Consider the following 22,336-nt stretch of genomic DNA (forward strand, 5'->3'; position numbering starts at 1 on the left):
CAAATTTAGATAGGTAGTATGTTAGTTGGTGAATCCCTGTACATTCTTCGGCCAGGTTTTGTATAAAATTTTGTGTTTAGTAATGCAATAGACAAGCTCTTTGATAGAGTCTTCAAAGTTTTTGTTAGTTGCACATATTTTACCCAATGCAAGGGAACTGTGAAGCATCGAGCATGTAGCCGCTTGGAACTTATTTCTATGGTATTCTTGGATCGTTTAACCAAATTTGCTCTATTTTATGTTATGTTTTCCATTGAAATCTTATTTGTGAAAAACCATGGCATGAGAAAGTCAACTCTTATTTCTATTATTTATGTTGGGACATCTTGGTTATAATTATGTCTGGTCAAAATCAATTGTTAGAGTCTATCAAGTAATGTAAAATTGTATTGATATATGTCTGGTGGAAAGGATGGGATGCTTCGCAATTAGTATGACCAACTATTGTCACATGTTTGAGTCTATGTCGGAACTGGCCATTTCAATAATACACAATGCACATGAGGATCCCCACACTAACAATTTTGGCCAATGGGGATTGTCATAATGCATGTGTGTGTTGAATAATTCTGGCATATTTATTTGCAAGAATTATTGATTATCATATATGATGAAGGCATGACATTGAAGAGGGCATCAGAAGATAGTGATTGGAGCAACATCAAAGATTAAAGGATGATGGATAACCAAGTTTGTTTGAGTTTGTAGAATAGACTCATGACCGTGATAAAGTATGAGTCACACATTGTAATTATAGCAAATCTACATGTCATATATTGCTTTGTAATGGTCTGTTGTGGTCCTTGAAATGTTTTATGTACCTAGTATCTTCTTAAGCTTGGAGTATATTAAAAGGGCATATGGCTGTAAGACCCAAAGAGGCATGCATACCCCTTTGTTATGTGTTCCCTAGTGACATCAAGTTGTGGAATCAACCACTCGGTAGGTACGAGGGTGGCAAGTGTACTCGTATCTAAGCTTGATATGTAATCGAAGAATTGAGTCTTCGATTAAGGGGGGGAGATTGTGAGATGGAATAATCTCAGAGTGTGAAGGACCAAGTCAAAGAGAATTCATCAAGAAGTTGGATAAACCATGTATGTGAAGGACTTCCTATTAGATCAACAGTTGCAGCAGTTAGGTACCCATGCATTCTGGTGTATTGGTGTTCCTTTATATGGACATCGACAATTTGATGATGTCTGCATGAACAAGGTACAAAGTGTAATTGCCAAATTGGACCAGATGTAGTTCTTGTTGATTGAGATCGAGACAAGTAGGCATTAAGGGGGTGACTTGGAAATATAATTCCTACTTGTCTTTGTTGTGATTCATTCTATGTACAGGAGTCTGTTCATAATGTTTAGGAATTATTGAGATCTAGATGTTTCCTAAATTGGTGTGTGGTTGAGATATTCTCTCAACAAAGTGATTGTGTGTCCAAGATAGTCTTCCTATCTTGAGACAACACTACATGTATTTATGTGTAACATTATTTGATTAATATTGTATGTGAATATGCAAATTTCACTGTTTAGAGGGCTAAGAGCCTTTTCAATATTTTTCCCGTTCCATTTATACACTTGGTATTTAAAGAGGTTCTTATTCAACCATAAGAATCAAATCATCAACTATTAAATTTATCAATTCTTCAACACACACACATGCATTATGACAATCCCCATTGGCCAAAATTGTTGGTGTGGGGATCCTCATGTGCATTGTGTATTGTTGATTCCATCTGATCGAGTGGTTATCATTATTTAATTGAATTGTACTAGTGATCCATGATTATTTTCTAAGGCATAACAATTGTCTTTGATTCCTACAAATTTAATTGTGCATGTGAGATTATAATCACTCATGATTCCTTGCCGCATGTTCCCTTTTGGTTAGTCATTAGGATTTTTATTGGAACATTGCCAAACCTCCATTAGTAACTTTTAATGTAGTCAATTTTGGATTAACATGATGATGAACATAAATCTTAGGACCTTTGTTATCATGTCCTCCCACCATACTTCCATTAAATATTAGCCTACTATAAACACCTTTTTGTTGGCATTTGTGTATGAATAGATTAAAAAACTTGTTGGCATCTGTGTATGAATAGATTAAAAAAACATGTTTAGGCTTAGGCATGTGGGCAAGTTGGTTAATCGAGCCTCCTCCAATCCTTTGGGGTGATTGGAGGTCATGAGTTGTAAACCTACAATTAAATGTGCATCCATCCAACTATCAATATCTAACAATGCAAGAGGTCACATGATCTTGGTAAATAAATGATCTTTGTAGCGAGCATGGATATCTAATAGACTAGTATCACATGTAAGACTATGTTGAGACACTGTAAAGCTAAGAGAACAAAAAAAAAGCAAAATGAGAAAACATAATGGTAGTGAATCAAATTCTCCATTAGCTATTTATTGACAAGCCCAATTAAAAGCAAGAAAAGAAGAGCTTTGAGTATCCTTCAAACAATATTTGTTTTGTATTTGTGCAATGTATTCAGCTCAATTATTTTAGACATTTTATTTTCTCATCTTATATACAACAAGATATCTAATTGAATTTTCTTCTACATTCTCTTTCACATGTTTTGATTTTGTTGATATATGAAGATTTTCGGAAAAAATCGCATTGAATATATTTGGTCGACGTTGTTGGAACCAACCAGTGTGGTTCATCTTCAGGACAAGATAAAGAGACAAATCTCACAAACAGATTAAATAAGAAGAAATGTCAACTTAACCGTTAGATGAAAACGACTATTTTTAATTAGAGAAAGAATTATATTATTTATTAATATATTTATCTATATGTTTATAAAATATTATTATTATATTTGATTTCTTTTAAAAAAAATATTATTAATAGTCATCTCTATCTTAGAAATAATCCAAAATATCATAGAAAACAAAGTTCAAATAATTACCTTTACTCTCCCAAAATTTACATTCCAATTAAATTGAATTTTTCACCCACTTTAAAAGCTGTAATGATTATATTTCCTCTCTTTCTATGTGATTCTATGTGACAACGTTGACGAAAAAATTATTGGGTGTTTTTTCCATGCATCTCCATTATCATTTTGGTTGGTTTTGAATGGATTGCCTACTCTATTGCCTTATTCACATACAAATCACCGTCATTGCAGCATTGAACGGCAAAACATCATGCAACAGTCTTTACTTATTTCATTTCTTCTTCCTTTTTAGGTTGAAATTAATTTATTGTAGTTTTCGGAATATTTTAAAATACAAAAATAAATGTGATCATGTGACTTTACTTTTATTAATCGTTCTAAAATCTGCAATACAAATCAAAGTAATATAAAAATATTTAGATATAGGCCATGGCAGTTAAATCCATAGAAATATAGAAAAGTGCATAAACTGGTTTATATAATTGGCATTTAAAGAGGTTTTTATTCTACTACAAGAATTAACTTATCCACTATTAAATTTACCAATGCGTCAACACACACATGCAATATGACAATCCCTATTGGCCAAAATTGTTGGTGTGGGACCTTTATGTGCATTGTGTATGGTTGATTCCCTCTGATTGAGTGGTTATGATTATTTGATTAAATTGTACTAGTGATCCATGATTATATTCTAAGGTATAATAATTTTCTTTGATTCCTACAAATCTATTTCTGCATGTGAGATTATCATCACTCACAATTCCTTGCCACATGTTTCCTTTTGGTTAGTTACTAGGATTTAGGATTTTTATTGGAACATTGCCAAACCTCCATTAGTAACTTTTAATGTAGTTAATTTTGGATTAACATGATGATGAACATGAATCTTAGAACCTTTGTTGTCATGTCCTCCCACCATACTTCCATTAAAGATTAGCCTAATAAAAACACCTCTTTGTTGACAATTGTTTATGAATAGATTAAAAAAAAAATGTTTAGGTTTAGGCATGACAACAAGTTGGCTAATCAAGCCTCCTCCAATCCTTTGGGGTGATTGGAGGTCATGAGTCGTAAACCTATAACTAAATGTGCATCCATCCAACAATCAATTTCTAGCAATGCAAGAGGTCACATGATCTTGGCAAATATTATGATCTTGGTAGTAAGGATAGATATCTAATAGACTAGTATCACATGTAATGCTATGTGGAGACACTCTAAAGCTAAGAAAAAAAACAAAAAACAAAATAAGAAAACATAATGCTGGTGGAGCAAATTCTCCCTTAGCTATTTATTGACAAGCTGAATTTAAATTTAGAAAAAAAGGAACTCAAACCTAGAAAAGAAAAGCGCTGGGTATCGTTCAAACAATATTTATTTTGTATTTGTGCAATGTATTCACCTCAATTATTTTAGACATTTTATTTTCTCATCTTATATACAACAAAATATTCAACTAAATTCTTTTCTACATTCCTTTCACCTATTTTAATTTCTTTTGATAATCTATTAATGGCCATCATTATCTTGATTGCTTGTACAAAAAATATTTCCCAACATAATTTGAAAGCAAAATCAAATAATTAACTTTACTCTCCCAAAATTTACATTCCAATTAAATTCAGCTTTCACTCACTTTAAAAACGGCTGGTGTTCACTATATTCCTCTCTTTCTATGCGACAACGTTGAAGATAAAAATTACATAAACATTCTTTTATCTAACTGCTATCTCAATTTACTTCATTCTTAGAAAAGTTGACGATGTCGCTCAAATGGTAGAGCTCCATTATCAATTTGGTTGGTTTTGAATGGATTGCTCACTCTATTGCTTTGTTCGTATACCAAATCTACCGTCAATGTAGTACTGAGCAGGAAATATCTACGAGGGTTTTTTGTGTTTTTTTTTTTTTTCACATAAATATCTACTAGAGTTTTTATTTTTTTCACATAATTTTATTAACCCAATAAGCTTTCTTTTGAATCAGTTAGACCGTCTACATTTTTAATGTCTATTCGACAAAAACTCTCCACTTACATTTGTGTACCCCTTTAAGCCGAGGTTCGGGGAGAGTTCGTGGAGTTTATGACACTGAACATAAAACTTATGGTGCACGATTAGATTGCATTACAGCGCATACGAGGGTCTCTCATAGACAAACACGTCGGCAGGTTTCTGGAAGCACCAGTCTGTTTCTTTTCAGGATTTACGGTGGCGTTGGTTTCTCGTACATATTTTTTTAATATGGTTCGGTTTGCTTTCAGAGTCAGGAAGGCAGCCTGCAAGAACATTCAATGGAAAAGTCTTCCAATTCAGAAGAGACGACACCTGAATTTGGAAGCAATGTATTTGAATTCGGTGTTTTAGTGTCTTGGATGGGGCTAATGCAGCTCATTAAACGCTTTGTTAACCCCGAAATCTGAGGTCTTCCTAGGTTTCCTTTTCATCTGGTGTGGGCGCTGATTGATCCTCATATCTGTTTCAATAGACACCTTTGAGATACAAGAAGTGCATGAGACAGGTACCGTGGCACCTCCTATTGTAATAGCAGTGGCAGTTAAGAAGAGAAATAAGAGCGCGTATGCTGTCAAGTGGGCGCTGGACCATTTAATGTGTCCAGGCCAAACTCTGATTCTCTTACATGTCAGGGGGCGCCTTCTGACCATTCCAACACCAAGTATGAATTCTGCCTTATGCTTTACTGTACTTTACATGTTTGGTTGATATGGCTGCTAAGCATAGTTCATTTTTTTGGGGTGTGAATATTTTTTCACTGGGAACCAATGTTTTGAGCAAGCATATTAGCAATTCTCATTAGACAAGGAAATATATTATAACCCACAGTTGATTTTTCTCGTTTTCTTCTTTGGAACAAGTTTCTTGTGCATGTGCATGCCTGGCTCTTAGCCCTTCATTGTTGATTGTTTATGCATCTGTAATTTTAATATTTCATTCATTTATTGGGTTGTATTTCAGAGATTGCCCAAATGTTTATTCCCATCATGTAGCTTGGTTGTCTTGAGTTGTTTTTCATACATGGGAATATGAACTTTTAAATCCCAATCATAATATGTAGGACTGCAAAGAACCTTCAGGTATAGTCCTTAGTCCTTATATTCTGTTCATAACTAGATTGTTAAACAAAATTCTTATCAACACGTTATTCATAACTTAACAAACCAATACAATTGATCCATGTAATTTTTTCAAACAAACAATCAAGTAAGAAATTTTGATCCATGTATATTTTCAAACAAACAGCCTGTAAATTGTTATGGGCATGGCTACCAATTTAGTAAAAAATAGATTCTTTGCTCAATTTCATGTCATTTGCTAAAATTTGCAAGAATATGGATAATTCATAATATGTTCTTTCAAAAAAAAATTAATGTGTTTATTCCATATAATTTGGTAATACAGAACAGAATGCTTTGACAACTATACCACTTTTCTATAACGTATTGCAATTGGTGCTTAATACTAGCTTATTTCAAAGGAAGCAAATTTAAAGTGTTTATCCATCTGCCGAGCAGTAACTTCTGAAATTATCGTTCAGTGACAAGCGATGTTGACCTGCAAATAATGGAAGAGCTTCGCCATTTGCATCTTCCATTCTTGTTTGAATAATTAACCGTTTTTTCTAATTGATGGAATGGGTTTGCATAACATATTGCAATTGGTGCTTAATACTAGCTTATTTCAAAGGAAGCAAATTTAAAGTGTTTATCCATCTGCCAAGCAGTAACTTCTGAAATTATCGTTCAGTGACAAGCAATGTTGACTTGCAAATAATGGAAGAGCCTCACCATTTGCATCTTCCATTCTTGTTTGAATAATTAACCGTTTTTTTTTAACGGATGGAATGGGTTTGCATAGAATCAAGGTTCATTTGTCAATAAATTCTGTAGCAATCTTGCTTCGATGGACTATAAGTAATGAGTTTGTAGCGAAAAAAAAAACGACAACAACAAATTTTTAAGTTTCATCCGCCAAAAAAAAAGAAAAATGTTATATATCTCTTCACATGCGTTATATTTACATCTTGATTAAATTCTTGTTTTTGTTTATGCAGTGGGAAATCATGTACCAATTATACGTACAGGGAGGTGCAGTTGCTGCTTATATGCATAAAGTGGAGACCCAAACTAATGCACTGTTATCACCTTATCGGCGCTTGTGCAATGCGCAAAAGGTCCTCCTGATATTGCTTCTTCATTTGTAGAACAGAAATAATCCAGATTAGGTTGAATTGTTGGTACTTCGTAGTTGTGCAATGCGAAAACAGCCATTTTGACGTTACTTGCTTTGCAGATAGAAATAATCTTGAATACGTTATATTATTAGTACTCAGCAGTTGAGCTCTGGAAATACAGGTCAACACGGTGCTTGCGGTTGCAGAAGAAGATGACGTCGCTTCTGCAATTATCCAACATCTCAAGTTATGAATCCATAAACTCGTTGGAGGATCATCTTCCAGCGATGCTATTATAGAATTTTAGAGTTTTATGCATTTTAAAATAAACAAAAAAAAATTGTTCAATTTATAGAATTTTAGTGTTATTATAAAACTTTAGTAGTGTTTTATGTATTTTAAAATAAACAAAAAATTGTTTAATCTATAGAATTTTAGTGTTTTAAGGCTTTTCAGTGTACTCAATCTATTTATGCATTTTAAAATGTATTTTAAAAACAAAAAAATCATATTCCTTCTTTATCTTTTAAGTTAAACTATATCTTGTATAACATATTAAAAAAATGTTATAATTTTTTAGGTTTAATAGTTTGGTGAATAATTTGTTTCTCTAACTACATGAATTTAAATTTTCAAAAATATATTGTAACTAACTAAGTTATAGTTATAATATTGTTAAATATCTAAATTCTTATTTCTTTTAAAATGTTAAAAGTTCAAATTTTCAAAATTATATTATAACTTAGTTATAACATTGTTAAATATCTAAATTCTTATTTCTTTTAGAATATTAAAAAATATGTAAATTCTTATTTTTAAAATTTAAAATAAATGTTAAAAAATATGTAAATTCCTATTTTTAAAAATAAATATCCATAAATATTAATGAATAAGTCACTATTAGTTTAAATTTTTGGCGATCAAATCTTCTTTAAATTTTTTAAATTTACTATTTATTTTAAATTTTTTAATTTATAATTTAACATAATAATCTTTTCACATTTACATTTTAATATTATATTATTCATGTCAAAATTACATAATACAATATACAGTGTATAAAAAATTACTAAAATTAATTTATATTAATAAAATTTCAATTAATTATAGTGTTTTGGGAAAGATTATTCATTATGTTTAATTTTTTCTTAATCAAATGCACCTACTCACACAATTACCACCATTGCTTAATTTATTAGCTATTTTATTTTTATATGTTTAGTTTTTTAGTTTTTTATATTAATCTATATTAAGAATGAGTAACCTATTTATCTAAGTATTTTATTTTTTTATTCAAATATTTGAAATTTGATATCTACTTTATTCTTTAATATATATATATATATATATATATATAAAAGAGAGATTAACCTATATAAAAAAACCATTTAAACTGGGTTTGTTTATATAATTTAATCTTTTATATATATATATATATAAAAGATTAAATTATATATATATATATATAAAAGATTAAATTATATAAACAAATCCAGTTTAAATAACATAAATCAAGATTTTTTTTGAGAGTGCCAAATCCATATATACAGTCAAAAAACTAGTTTAAATAACAGAAATCAAGACAACTCCAAAAATAACACTTAAAACAACTATTTTTAAAAACAATTATCTAAACTCGTAGTTTAAAAATATTATTTTTCATTTTCCAACTATATAATTAAATATATTTGTATTATATAACATAAGAAATAAGTTACCCGGATGCGGGTGAAATAAATGGGATTTAATGATTATCGGACAGACGGACGAGCTTGGTACTGCCAGATGCAGACCAGCGCGACATTCCAGAAATTCGTTTGGTTCATGAGCGTGACGATCCAGAAGTACATTTGGTTCTTGATGGATACTCTACAGAGCAAAAGATTTGGCATGCTCTATGCATTTACTGCTCGCCTCGTCCAAGGTAAGGTGATGGCTATTATAACCATGGTGTTCTGGGCTATCCTTCCCACTGCAAGCGTTCCACCTTCTTGTCTATGGCCGAAGTTGGATGCGGCTCTATGGGGCAGGTTGGTCTCTGAAAACAAAGGTAAATTCTCTGTGTGCATTCCATTCTCTGTTTATCTCAGGCTTGGGATAGTTGTGTGTTTCGATAGCAGATTTGTCTCTGGAATCATTGGTCAGCTCTCATACGCCCCTGCCATTTATCCTGCGCCGCTCTCCCCGCACTCTCTGGCCTGTTGTCTTTGTCTAAAGTCGTTTCCTGTGCTGTATCACTACTCTCTTGTATTTGCCTCCGATTTCCTGTGTGGTATAACTACTCTCTTATATCTGCCTCTCCTTAATCCCCTCACCATGGTACGCCACAGTTTGAGAAGCCGTTTCGGGGGGAGTCGTGGAGGGCGTGGCAGACCACAGGCAGCCCGCTCTGTGCATCTTGCTCGCAGACCTTCTCTGTATCATGGGTTTCAGACCAATCATTTTACTTTTCAAAGCAATCTTAATAGGCCTGTAATCACTGCCAATATCACTATTCTCTTCTCTGAAGAAGAATCTCCATCTCCAATTAGAGTGCCTATGATGTCTGAGCCTCCTCAAGGAGCTTTTAGAGAGGCCGGCAGTCAGAGCAACATGCAGGTAATGGCTGGGGAAAGCCTGGAGAAAGGTAAAGGGGAGAGGCTTGAAAGGAGCGACTCTCCCAGCGCCTCTCTGCCTCCAGATGCCGCTGGTCAGAGGAAGGTGGAAGATAATGATAGTGACTCGCGTCCCCTGTTGAGGCACCCAGGTGACGAAAATGTTGGATATGATGATGAATGGGAGGATACTGCTTGCCCGGTGGTGGAGGAGCCTCGGAATGAGGACGCAGCAACTTGAGGCCATCTGGGCCCACTCCATTTCAGTTTTGTGGATGACTAATATGAACAAGTTCAGGAGGTTATGGATGCAGTTTTGGTTCGGCCTCTTAAGACAGGCGGTCTTACTTCTCTCCATGATATGTGGCAATGTAAAGATCCTCTGGAATTTTGAGCAATGCCTTGGTCTAGCTCTCTGATCATGCGCTCTAGACAGATGGTTATATCACCTCTTCTTCATGTTATCTTGGTTAATTCCTGATGTCTATATCTGCACTCATGCTTATGTAACTGGTTCTCCTTCACATAGGACAGTTTTTGATGTTCTGAGTGCTCTCGGATGATGATTCCCGAGGCCTCGACCCCTTGTATTTTTACTTTATTTTATAGTTAATAGAATTAGCATTTACTGAGAAAAAAAATAAAAAAATTATGATACCTGCATGCTTCTTTGAAAAATATTCCAAGCTTACAAAGGAATTAGGTTCTTTTGAAATATTAACACTCATTAATTGACAGGATAGAAAACACAGAGTTGTGATTCCACGAAAATATGAACTTTGCACGAAGACTTCAAGAGATTGGTACTCTCCAATCACATCTCAAATGTAACTTCTTCTGAGCAGCTATCAATAAGGGTTTGTGTACTCAATACCTTACTGTGTACTCAATATGCAGAAGGATGGATACCAAGTTTAGGGAAGGATTCTTTATTTTTCTTAGTCCAAAATGATGGCATGTGAGGTTCAGAATTTGAGGCTATCTATGGCTACATTTATGAGCTTTAATGTCTACCTCGTCTTAAGCATTTACTTGTCTATTGCATTTATTTATTTAGTTCATATCTGTGTTCTCCCTCATCCCTCTTTTTCTCGAGGAGAATCAAGCTCCCTCATGTACCAGGAACTGTTGCCAAAAATGCCCCTATCTTTTTCTTCGATTTGTTGTGGAACATATAGGGTAAGTTTAAATATTTACCCATTTGTTTACAACTAACATGCCACGAGGATACTTTGTTGCCGGAGATTTGGCGCGAAGGAATCTTACAGGACGATTCAATGGATTAATGAATCTATAAACAAAATTAAACCCTTTTTTTGTTTATGTAACCTTTAAGTAGTTCTCCAAAGAAGTCTTCCAAATGAGAAATCGTAGAGTAGAACAAATACCAATGACAATTATTAATTGTATATCTATATACAGCAAACATGACTAATTTTGTAGTTTGGAAATATATTTGTTGGTGTGGTTGAAAGTACTGGTTGTTTACAAGTTTACAAGTCTTCCACATGGAAACATGGAACTCTGGTTGGGCTTTTCTAGTGAAAATAATTTGAGTTTGAATATTATATCATGAGATAAAATAATTGCATTATTTTAATTAAATTTAAATGGTGGTTTTCAATAGTTATATGATTTAAATAATTATATATAATTTTTTACAATTTATTATACATAATAATAAAGATACATAAAGCTAAAATATCATTTTTTACAATATTTTAATTTAAATAATTATATATAAATATGTACAACTTATTATATATAATAAAACTAAAATATCATCTTTTACAATATCTATATAAAATTTAAATTTCTCAATATATAGTATACATATTTACAAATGGGTTCTTGATACTACTATTTTTCCAATTTAAAAAATCTATTAGCCTCTTTTTGCACCTTTTGGGGCAATTGCTAGTTATTACTCATTGTCATAAATTATCTCTAGCGGTTATTCGGGAATGCAGGCTCACTCATCACTGTTAATCAAGGAAAACCACAACACTTGGAATAACTCGTTGGTGGTCTTTAAGGGGGCAGGCTTTCACCCCTGCCAGATGCCTTTTAGGGGTTAACTTATTTCAGGCTTTGGAATAACTCGTTGATGGTCCTTAAGGGGGCAAGCTTTCACTCCTGCCAGATGTCTTTGAGCCGTTAACCTATTTCAGGCTTTCACTCCTGCGAGATGCCTCTAAGTGGTTAACCTATTTCTTTAAGTCCAAGAAAAACAAGCTCTTAATCAAACAAAAACAAGTTTAGGGCATACTCGAGACAGGGTATACTTGAGACCTATAAAACAATGTTTACTTATATGATTTTTTTTGCTTTTTAATTTGAATTTATTTTTTCAAGTTAAAAATTAATTTATTATAGTTTTAAAGCATACTCCAAACCTATGCCCATGAAACAGTCTTTACTTATTTAATTTTTTCTTTCTTTTTAAATTAAAATTATTATTTTTTATAAAAATGAAATTAATTTATTATAATTTTTGAAATATTTTGAAAACAAAAAAAATCAATCATCTGACTTTGACTTTATTAATCAGATTTTCAAAATACTCTAGAATCGAATGTTATGCTGGTTACCAAGCACTTTCTTGATTATGATTCTCTAATCGAAAAATGAATGTTACAACTACCAGAGACTAACTTGCTTCAGTTTAGTCTTCCTAAGATTTCAGCAAATTCAGAGAAGGATAGAAATGTGTATAAACAGGTTGCTGTTTTAATCAAATGCTATCCTTAGTACCAAGCCCTTTATTGATTATGATTCGATTACACTAAGATTTCAGCAAATTCAGAGCAAGATAGAAATGTGTATAAACTGGTTTCTGTTTCAATCAAATGCTATGCTTGGTACCAAGCCCTTTATTGATTATGATTCTCTAATCGAAAAATGTTTCAGGTTAGTCTTCTCAGATTTCAGCAAATTCAGAGAAGAAAAATGTAAATGTGTATAAACTGGTTGTTTCAGGTCAGTCTTACTAAGAATTCAGAGAGATAGAAATGTATATAAAACTATTACTGTTCTAATGAAAGGTTATGCGTGTGATTCTCAACTCGAGAAATGTATGGGGAATAAATTGTATCGCCGTCTGTGGGAATCGAACCCACGACCACGTGGTTAAAAGCCACGCGCTCTACCAGCTGAGCTAAGACGGCATATATGCAAAAAAAAAACACATAGAAATGGAAACGCAGGTGACAATTGTGTTGCGACTTATTTCCATCTCTCTCCACATTTGAAATGATAACCGGCATTCGTTTTTTCGGAAGACATTCAACACTTTTGAATGAAAAGGGAAACAAGACAGCCTCCAAAAAAAACAACAAACGATCACATTTACATATTTTGGAGAGGGATATCTGAAAGTTTTAGAATTATCACCATTGTTCTTAAACAGTGATGTGTGTTTATTTCCTCATGAATGCAATATGAACATCATAATTAATACCTTCACATATTTTATAAATTAAAAATATGTTATAGATCACCACATTTTTCACTCACACAATTCTGTATGTAACCATTATTATACCTACCTGAACAAGCAAGTTTATATTGTAATTTTTTTGGCTTTTAATTTTTTTTTATAAAGTTGATAAAATATTATAATATTAAAATGATATTTTTCAAAATTAAAATTATTTTTAGAATTTAAAAATTTTATTTTTTTATTGGTTTAAACTATGAAATAAACCAATTTTATGGGGTTTATTTTTTAATTGTGAGACAAATAGTATTAAAAAAAAAAAATGACATATGTACCTGTGATCCCTCTTGTTGTAGTGTACCTCTAATCTTTAAAAAATATTTTTATTTATGCATTTTTATTATTGTTGTTGTCATGGTGAATAATATACCATGCTAATAGTATATTGTGCTAATATACAATGAATATTTATTTAACATGGGACCCAATCCCACTACTTCCCTAAGAATGTTCATGCATCTAACTCCTGCGAGTATGTTCTTTGTGTCATCCTATGATGATGATGTAACAGACTGAAACTTGGGACCAAGCCTGGAATTTAAAATCCCCTTTGCCCGTCAAAAGAAAATTTAATGACATTTTCACACTTTGCATGCCCTTCATTTTACATTTTATGTAAATTTGTGAGCGTTGACCTCCCCTTATTTGGAAACTCTCTTTCAACTATTCTTGCATCTCAACTTTTATTAATCTCCCTCTGAGAGTGCCTTGTTTTTTCCTAAAGCAACAGGCAGACAATCTACATTCTCTTATTGAAGTTCAATATTTAGACTTAAGAAAAGAACATAACAACCCTAGCCCTTTCATAGCCTTGTGAGAGAACAAAATTATAGTAGGACATTTTTCAATAATTCAAAAGCATTAAAACCACCAACTAGGGGATCTGAACTATTAAAGAAGATGTCAGAGCAGAGCATTCAACACTGTATTTACTTTATTAATTGAAATGCAACTCATGGTATTGTATGTGGAGTCATGGAAATTCAACTCATGGCACTGGATGTGGAGTTGTGCATGGATATTTAGGGCAGATTGAACTAAGACAATTCACCTATGAATAAAGATGTGGAAATGAAATCTTCAATTTCCAAAGTTCTTTGTTGTTACATTGTTAGCAAATGTGTAAAGTTCATTGGGTTCAATGGAAGACTCTCTTGAACATGAAATTCAACAGGTTCAACAATTGTAGTGCCCTACTCATTGTGGATCTGGAACAGTTGGAATTTGTGTTGTGGGTTGGGAAAAGCCATATACTCTTAAAATGGAGTGTTGTAATCACTCTAGCTAATCAAATAAATAAATAATTGGAGGGATTTATAAAACTTTAATGGTGATTTGGGATATAAAGCTAAATGGAATTGTGCTTGGATTATTCCCTACAACAACTTCTACTTGGCTAAGAGCTCGACTTCCTCTATCGTAAGGAAATGGGTTAACATCCCAAGCCCTAGAGGCATCTAGCAAGAGCTAAAGCCTACCCTTTAGGGACCACCAACAGGTAATTCTAAATGACATGATTTTCTTGAATAACAGTGATGAGTCAACTTGCATTCTCATATAACAGCCAGTGATGGTTGTCCTCAATGTTGATTTGATAATTGAGTTATAATAGGTTGACTCATTTTGAAAAAAAAAAAAAACCAATTATTATAAATAAAATATGAAAAACATTCAAACCTCTTCACCCTAAATAGGTATTTACTATTTATGCAACATTAATGGGGGAGTTGGGTCATGGAGAAGAGTCAAACTAAATATTAAAACTCACATGTGGAAAACATTCAAGCTTCTCTCACTTTATGTGGGTATTTGTACCAAGTTAACGAGAAGCCAAGACATAGAGAGCAATGGGATCAAATACTAAACCTCAATCGGACCTATTAAGCAACTTTAAGTTCATATCGTCCATTAGTTACTTACAAATCTAAGTATAGTCTTCTAGTTTCAATACTCTTAAATGCACAAAGAATAGATGTGAAATGCATAAAGAATAAATGAACCAACGCAACCAGTACCAGGGCTTTATAACATAATTAAGATTTTTTTTACTATTTATGTTCTCCTGAAGCCTTACAATATCTATGAGTCCTCTCTCTTAGTGTAAAACACTGAAATAGACACTACGGGCATACCCGATCACAAAAATATATCACCAACGCCAATGACTTGCTAAACATTATGCTTTGCATATACAAGCTTGAAAAGCACCTCAAACCTTGTAAAATAGAGTACACTGCAAGAATTCCATCTACAATGACTAACAATCTGGATTAAAAAAATGGCCCCATGTCAGAATTTCTCAGCCTTGGACTACTTCAAAATGTACCTATATTCAAAAAACCAATAAGTGTAGGATTTTCAAAAGTATATCAGAAACAAAATCATATAAAACTCACAGTATTGTTTTCAGCGACATGAATCAGATATGTTTCTGCAATCCAAAGATGTCTCATGTTGCAGACATAGTTCCTACAATGATTTCTGAAACAAGTGCAAAAAACACCACAGTGAAACACAATATAACCTTTGTCATCCTCAACCTCCTATCAATCACAGGGATTACATTATTGTCATGAGGAATCAATCATAGGGGTTACATTATTGTCACAAGGAGGAATGAAGACAAACCCATAAAACATACTAGCTAACCCTTCAATATCCTCCCCTATTTCATTACCACCTTATGCTCTCATTCCAAATATTCATCCAAACTTTTTCCACCCCTATGCGCCATTCCTTCTACTTGTCCCCGCTCTCTTGCATCTTCTTCTTATGCATGTACAATTCATTCCAGGCCTATCTAAGCCATTATTTCAAGCTCTGTTACTATTGTGTCTCATGCCATCGGACTTAGAATTGGTTATGGATATGGGTCTCACATCCAAATACCACAAATTGAAAAGGAAAGTGGGAAGAGAAATCAACAATGTGTGATTCTCAAGGCAGCCCAAGTGGAGGCACAATCACATCCAAAGCCTGCATTAGAATAGAAGGAGAAGGGTAAGGTTAAGGTGGTGATGAAGACTCCCAAGAAGCATAGTGTTTTATTGAAGTTTATTTGGCTTGAAAAGAGCATATGACTTGATCTAGATCAGGTGGTTCCTGGGCATGTGACTATTAGCCTAAGCCCTTCTTACTTTTGGCCCAAGAAGGATGCATGGGAAGAAATCAAAGCCAAGTTGGAGAGCACATCTTGGGTATCTCAAAAGTGCACAATCATTAACTTGTGACAACAAGGTGGAAGCAATATATAGGTTCAAACATAGCAATATACATATGCATTTGTCATTTCTGACTATGTTATTTAAAAAAAAAAGATTGCTAACCCACATGGATTTGGAGATTTTTGAATCAATGATGCATTTCTAAGAAAAGTGAAATAATAGTGCATACATTTACAATCAATACAAATCCCCATGGGATCTACTTCTAACTATGTTCATCTATGAAGCTACAATTAATTGTATTTTAATTTAAATTATGGGCACTCCAATTCTACAATTAGTATAAGGCAATCCAGTCCTAAGTTGACTTGGTTGTTTTATGTATTCTCTTGGGTCTTCTTTTTTCTATTTTTCATTTTGAAGGAGGAGGTTTATTACCCCTCTCCTTCAACACAATATAATTATCATAGATTCATTTATCCTAGGGATTAAAATTCTTTCTCCCCTAGGTTATAGAGTGCACTTCAACTGAATGTATGTTGGCAAGTTTGTCATCTTGCAAGCAGCCTCAAACTCCAAAATTTAGCTTTCATATTTCCAAAATAAAATGACTAATGAAATGATGGAGTCAAGTTTTAGATCCAACATGAAAATAATCTATTTTAATACCCTTTAGCCAATGCCTAAAAAAAACAATGGTTGGATATGATGAGACTTGATAATGAATTGTCATTAAAACCAAATGTAGTCCCTGAGATTGCAAATGTTATAGCATGATAGCTTTAAATGTTACTCATTTCTGAACAAGGCTAATCACCATTCGTGGTGGTTGTACTTTGGTAAAATTTGGATATGCAAACATCTTCGTGAAAATTAATACCACCAACTGCAAGCATGAAATCAACAAGTCGATTGTCCTCATCGGTAAAGTTAAATTATGCAACCTTTTAACCAGTCCTAGTGGCTCCACTTGTAAAATATGTGTTTATTCACAACTTGGTACCCAACTTAAATATGGGTACTATAAATCATGAAAGGTTAAATTTACAGTTAAAACACCAAATTTACATTATAAATTTTTTAACCTGTCCCTTTTGACATTCAAAAAATTTCAGCACCATAAAATAAGTTTAAAATGTCAAGAAACAATTTGTGGAACATCAAACTCCAAACCTACTATCATATCTTTAGCTAGTAAGTCAACTCGTGTTTGTTTCACCCATGTGCTCCCCACTCGTTTGTCTCTTTTATGGTGTTCCCCCTCGCCCAGGTCATCCCCTTCATGGTTGTTGGGTTGTGTTATATTGTTTCCATGACTAGCCCGAGTAGTTAATCCAGGGGGTTAGAAGGGGGGCGGCAACCCCCCCTATCGAGGGGTTAGAGGGGGGTTGGTAGCCCCCCTCTACAGGCTCTAAGGCAACGCCTCATAATTATTTTTTTTGGACCCTATATTAGGTGGGCAGACCTACCTATAGTTTTGTGCATGGATTTCACACATGGTTTTGGGCGCAATGGTTTTCGGTCCATGGTATTTTGTAGATCCAGTCAAGGGAACTACGGTTATGTTCTAATCCAGGGTTAAGGGATTGGGTTTTATGGATGCTTTAGCATGTATATATATATATGTATTGTAAAATTGAAAGGAACATAATGAAAAATCAATCTGGTAGTCCCGGTTTGGGGATCCAGGGGAAAATATCTGTGTATATTTGTTTTATGTGTTATGCTCTCGCCATTTTTTATTTTCTTTTTTTAGAATTCGTATGCAAGCAATTTTTGTACGTAGTTAAAACCTACATTTGGTATCAGAGTTATTTTGGCTTCAAGGGGATGCCTTTGCTGTTGAGGGGTTTTGCTCGGGCCTGTGGTAGACCCTGTTCAGCGGGATCAATTCTTGTGGTGAAAGAAGATGGCGAGCAGTGGAAAGATAGAGATCAAGAAATTTAATGGTCAGAGTCTTGAGTTGTGGAAACTCAAGATGGAGGATCTGTTGGTGGATAAAGATCAGTGGATCGCAGTAGATCCGGGTACTAAACCAACAACAGTGTCCGATGAATAATAGAAGAAGTTGGATCAAAAGGCAAAGAGAACAATACGAATGTGTGTCTCAGATTCAGTATTGCTGAATGTATCAGGGGAACCTACGGCGAAGGCTTTGTGGGACAAGTTAGGGAATTTGTACCAATCTAACTCTTTGGTGAATAAATTGTTCCTACGGAAAATGTTGTATAACCTAAGGATGAAAGATGGAGACTCAGTGATAGAGCATCTGAACACATTTAATACTGTGGTAAGCCAGTTATTATCTGTTGATATTAAAATTTTAGATGAAGATAAGTGCATCAGTTTTTTGTGTTCTCTACCAGATTCGTGGGATAGTCTGGTCCTTGCCATAGGAAGCAATGCAACTGCCTTGCAGTTTGATGAAATAGTCTCATCCTTGCTGACGGAAGAGATGAGATGAAAAAATATGGAGATCCAGAATGGTGATGCTTTGTCTGTATGAGGACGGTCCCAGAACAGAAACAAAAATAAGTCCTCGAGCAGGAGATCTAAATCTAGAGAGAAATATAAATCTCCAGGAAAACCTGTAAAGGTGTGTTGGAAATGCGGAAAGGAAGGGCACTACAAAAGGGACTGTAAATCTAAAGCTCCTGAGAAAGGAAAGGGATCTGATGAAGCTCCTTCTGCAGAGGCGAAAACCTCCTCAGATGAAGGTGGAGATGTGTACTTGACTTCTTCCTCAAGTACACATGTAGATCATGAGGCATGGTTGAATGAATCAGGTGCATCCTTTCACTTCACTCCCCATAGGGAGTGGTTCTGTGAGTATGAGAAATATGATGGTGGTGATGTCTTCCTAGGGGATGACAGGAAGGCTAGAATCATTGGTTGCGGAAAAGTCAAGTTGAAGTTACAAGGTGGAAGGATTAGAACACTTCTGGGTGTTCTACATATTCATGCATTGGCCATAAATCCGATCTTTGTAAGCATGATGGATGGTGCAGGTGTAAAAACAATTTTCGAGAAAGATACCTGTAAGATGGTTTGGGGAGCACTGTTATTGATGCAGGGAGTTCGGATTGGAACTCTATACAAGCTGGAAGGTAGCACTGTTATTGATGGGTGCAACAGTTTTGTGGTTCCTGAAAGTGTAGCAGAAAATCTAGTGGTCTCTGGAGAAAAGACCATGCTATGGCATCAAAGGCTTGGACATATTGGAGAGAAGGGCCTTCGAATACTTTATGGTAAAGGTATGGTAGAAGGTATGTCTAATAGTTCTCTAGATTTTGATTTCTGTGAAAATTGTGTATATAGGAAGCATAATCGGGTGAGTTTCCCCTCGAATGGTAAGAGGGCGAAACAAATATTAGAGCTTGTGCACAATGATGTGTTTGGAGCTGTGTCGGTTCCATCACTGGGTAAGTATATGTACTATGTATCATTTATAAATGGCTTCTAAAGGAATGCATGGATATATTTCCTCAAGAAGAAATTTGAAGTCTTTGACAAGTTTAAAGAATTTAAGGCTCTGGTGGAAAACCAGACAGAGAAGAAGATAAATGGTGGAGAGTTTTGCAAGAGGGAATTTGAAGAATTCTATAAGAAGTGTGGTTTAGCATGGCAGAAGACTACTCCATACACACCTGAGAAAAATGGAGTTGCAGAAAGAATGAACAAGACGTTGATGGAAAGGGCAAGAAGCATGCTCAGTGGTGCCGGGTTAGGACAGGAATTCTGGGCAGAGGCGGTGGAGACTGCATGTTACCTATTCAATAGATCACCTTCATCAGCATTGGGGGATAAGACTCCACAAGATGTATGGACTAGTAAGAAACCCTCTCTTTCACATCTGAGGGTATTTGGATATGATGCATATGTACATGTTCCAAAGGATAAAATAAAAACGTTTGATAATATATGTGAAAAGTGCATCTTTATTGGTTATAAGAATGGTTTAAAAGGTTATAAGCTTTGGAACCCAGTAACAAGGAAGGTTGTGTAAAACCGAGATGTGGTGTTTATAGAGGTGAAATATGTTATTAAACATGAAGTCCTACCAAAGGAACCTGAGAAGATAGAGTTTGAGCTAAAGGAGGAAGAATCAGACTCTACAGCAGAAGAGGAATCAAAAGATGAAGAACCACAAACTCTGGTTGTGAAAAGATTAGTCTGAGAAAGAAGGCAACCAGAAAGGTATAGTCCATCTACTTTTTGTTCAAATTTTTCTTTATCTATTATTGATGATGATCCCAGAACTGTGAAGGAAGCAGTAGATTCAAAGGATGGAAAACTCTGGAAAGAGGCCATGGTTGACGAAATGGCATATTTGCACAAAAATGAGTGGAGTTGGCGACTAGAAGGAAACCCATTAGCAACAAATGGGTGTTCAAGAAGAAGACGAATGCAAAAGGAAAGGTGGAGAAATACAAAGCTTGGTTGGTAGTAAAAGGTTATTCCCAGGTGCCCAGAATTGATTTTGGTGATATTTTTTCTCCTGTTGCCAAGACAGCTTCCATTAGATTACCTTTATCTATTGCTGCTGCTTTTGATTTTGAGGTAGAACAGATGGATGTGAAGACAACATTTCTTCATGGGGATCTGGAAGAGGAGATCTACATGAAGCAACCTGAAGGCTTTGCGGTGAAGGATAAGAAAGAATTGGTATGCAAGTTAAAAAAGTCTTTGTATGGGTTAAAACAATCACCAAGGATGTGGTATCAGAAATCTAATACATTTATACGGGACTTGGCTTCACTAGAAGCAAAGTAGATCATTGTATGTACTTTAAATTAATTGGTGACCGTGTTATTTATTTGGTCTTGTGTGTGGATGATATGTTGTTGGTTGGAAATGACAAAGAAATTATCCAGGATTTGAAGACCAAATTGTGCTCCAAATTCGACATGAAAGATCTTAGTGCTGCAAACTATATTTTGGGCATGGAAATTAAACGAGATCAGGCAAAGAGGAAGCTCTGGTTAAACCAGAGGAAGTATGTTGAGACAATACTGTAGAGCTTTAATATGAAGGATAGTAAATCGGTGAAGGTTCCAATTCCTGTAGGTGTAAATTTATCTGCTAAACAGTGTCCCAAGACACAAGAAGAGGAAGGGGATGTGTCCCGTGTTCCATATGCAAGTGAATTCGGTACTCTGATGTATGCAATGGTCTGTACTAGACCAGACATTGCACATGAAGTGGGAGTATTGAGCAGTTTTATGTCAAAACCAGGGAAGGAGCATTGGATAACAGTGAAGTGGGTTTTCGAGTATTTGTGTGGCACTAGTGATCATGGTTTGTGCTACCAAGGAAGACCAAGATTGGAGAGTGTTTTGGACATTCGTGGCTTTGTTGATGTAGTCTAGGTTGGAGATCTAGATCAAAGAATATCTACAAGTGGGTATGTGTTTAGCCTATTTGGAGGTGCAGTTAGTTGGATGAGTAAGAGACAATTTGTAGTGGCATTGTCAACTACAGAGGCAGAATACATGGCAGTCACTCATGCAAGCAAGGAAGCAATTTAGTTGCAGAGATTGTGTTCAAGTATGGGGTTAGTACAACGAGCTATAAGGATAGGTTGTGACAACCAAAGTTAATTTTTCTTGGCAAAGAACCTGCTTCTCATTCAAAGACAAAGCACATTGATGTTCAGTATCACTTTGTGAGGGATATGGTAGAAGCCAAGGTGTTTCTAGTAAAGGTGGACACTTTGAAGAATATTGTTGATGCATTGACAAAGTCTATGAGCACTGAGAAGTTCTCTTGGTGTAGAGAAATTTGGGCGTTGCACGATTGGATCAATGATTAAGCTCTCCTGTGGAGAGAAAAAAACAAGTGGGAGAATGTTGGGTTGTGTTATATTCTTTCCACGACTAGCCCTAGTAGTTAAGCCAGGGGGCAGTAACCCCCCTTTATGGGGTCCAGGGCAGTGCCCCGGGAAATTTTTTTTAGACCC

The 22,336-nt window shown here is 34.6% G+C and overlaps 1 non-coding gene and 1 pseudogene across 1 annotated transcript; one reads left to right on the forward strand and one right to left on the reverse strand.

Moving 5' to 3' along the window:
- Positions 1–12,808: 12,808 nt before the first annotated feature.
- Positions 12,809–12,881, reverse strand: TRNAK-UUU (transfer RNA lysine (anticodon UUU)). The gene has a single exon. It is a non-coding gene; the product is annotated as a tRNA-Lys (tRNA).
- Positions 12,882–15,921: 3,040 nt separating this feature from the next.
- Positions 15,922–16,443, forward strand: LOC149190732 (uncharacterized; annotated as a pseudogene).
- The last annotated feature ends 5,893 nt before the right edge of the window (positions 16,444–22,336 follow it).

The sequence above is a fragment of the Pinus tabuliformis genome, chromosome 3_1 (genome assembly GCF_031772625.1).
Source record: "Pinus tabuliformis cultivar Carrire ecotype Pingquan chromosome 3_1, CPIR1, whole genome shotgun sequence".
NCBI lineage: Eukaryota > Viridiplantae > Streptophyta > Pinopsida > Pinales > Pinaceae > Pinus > Pinus tabuliformis.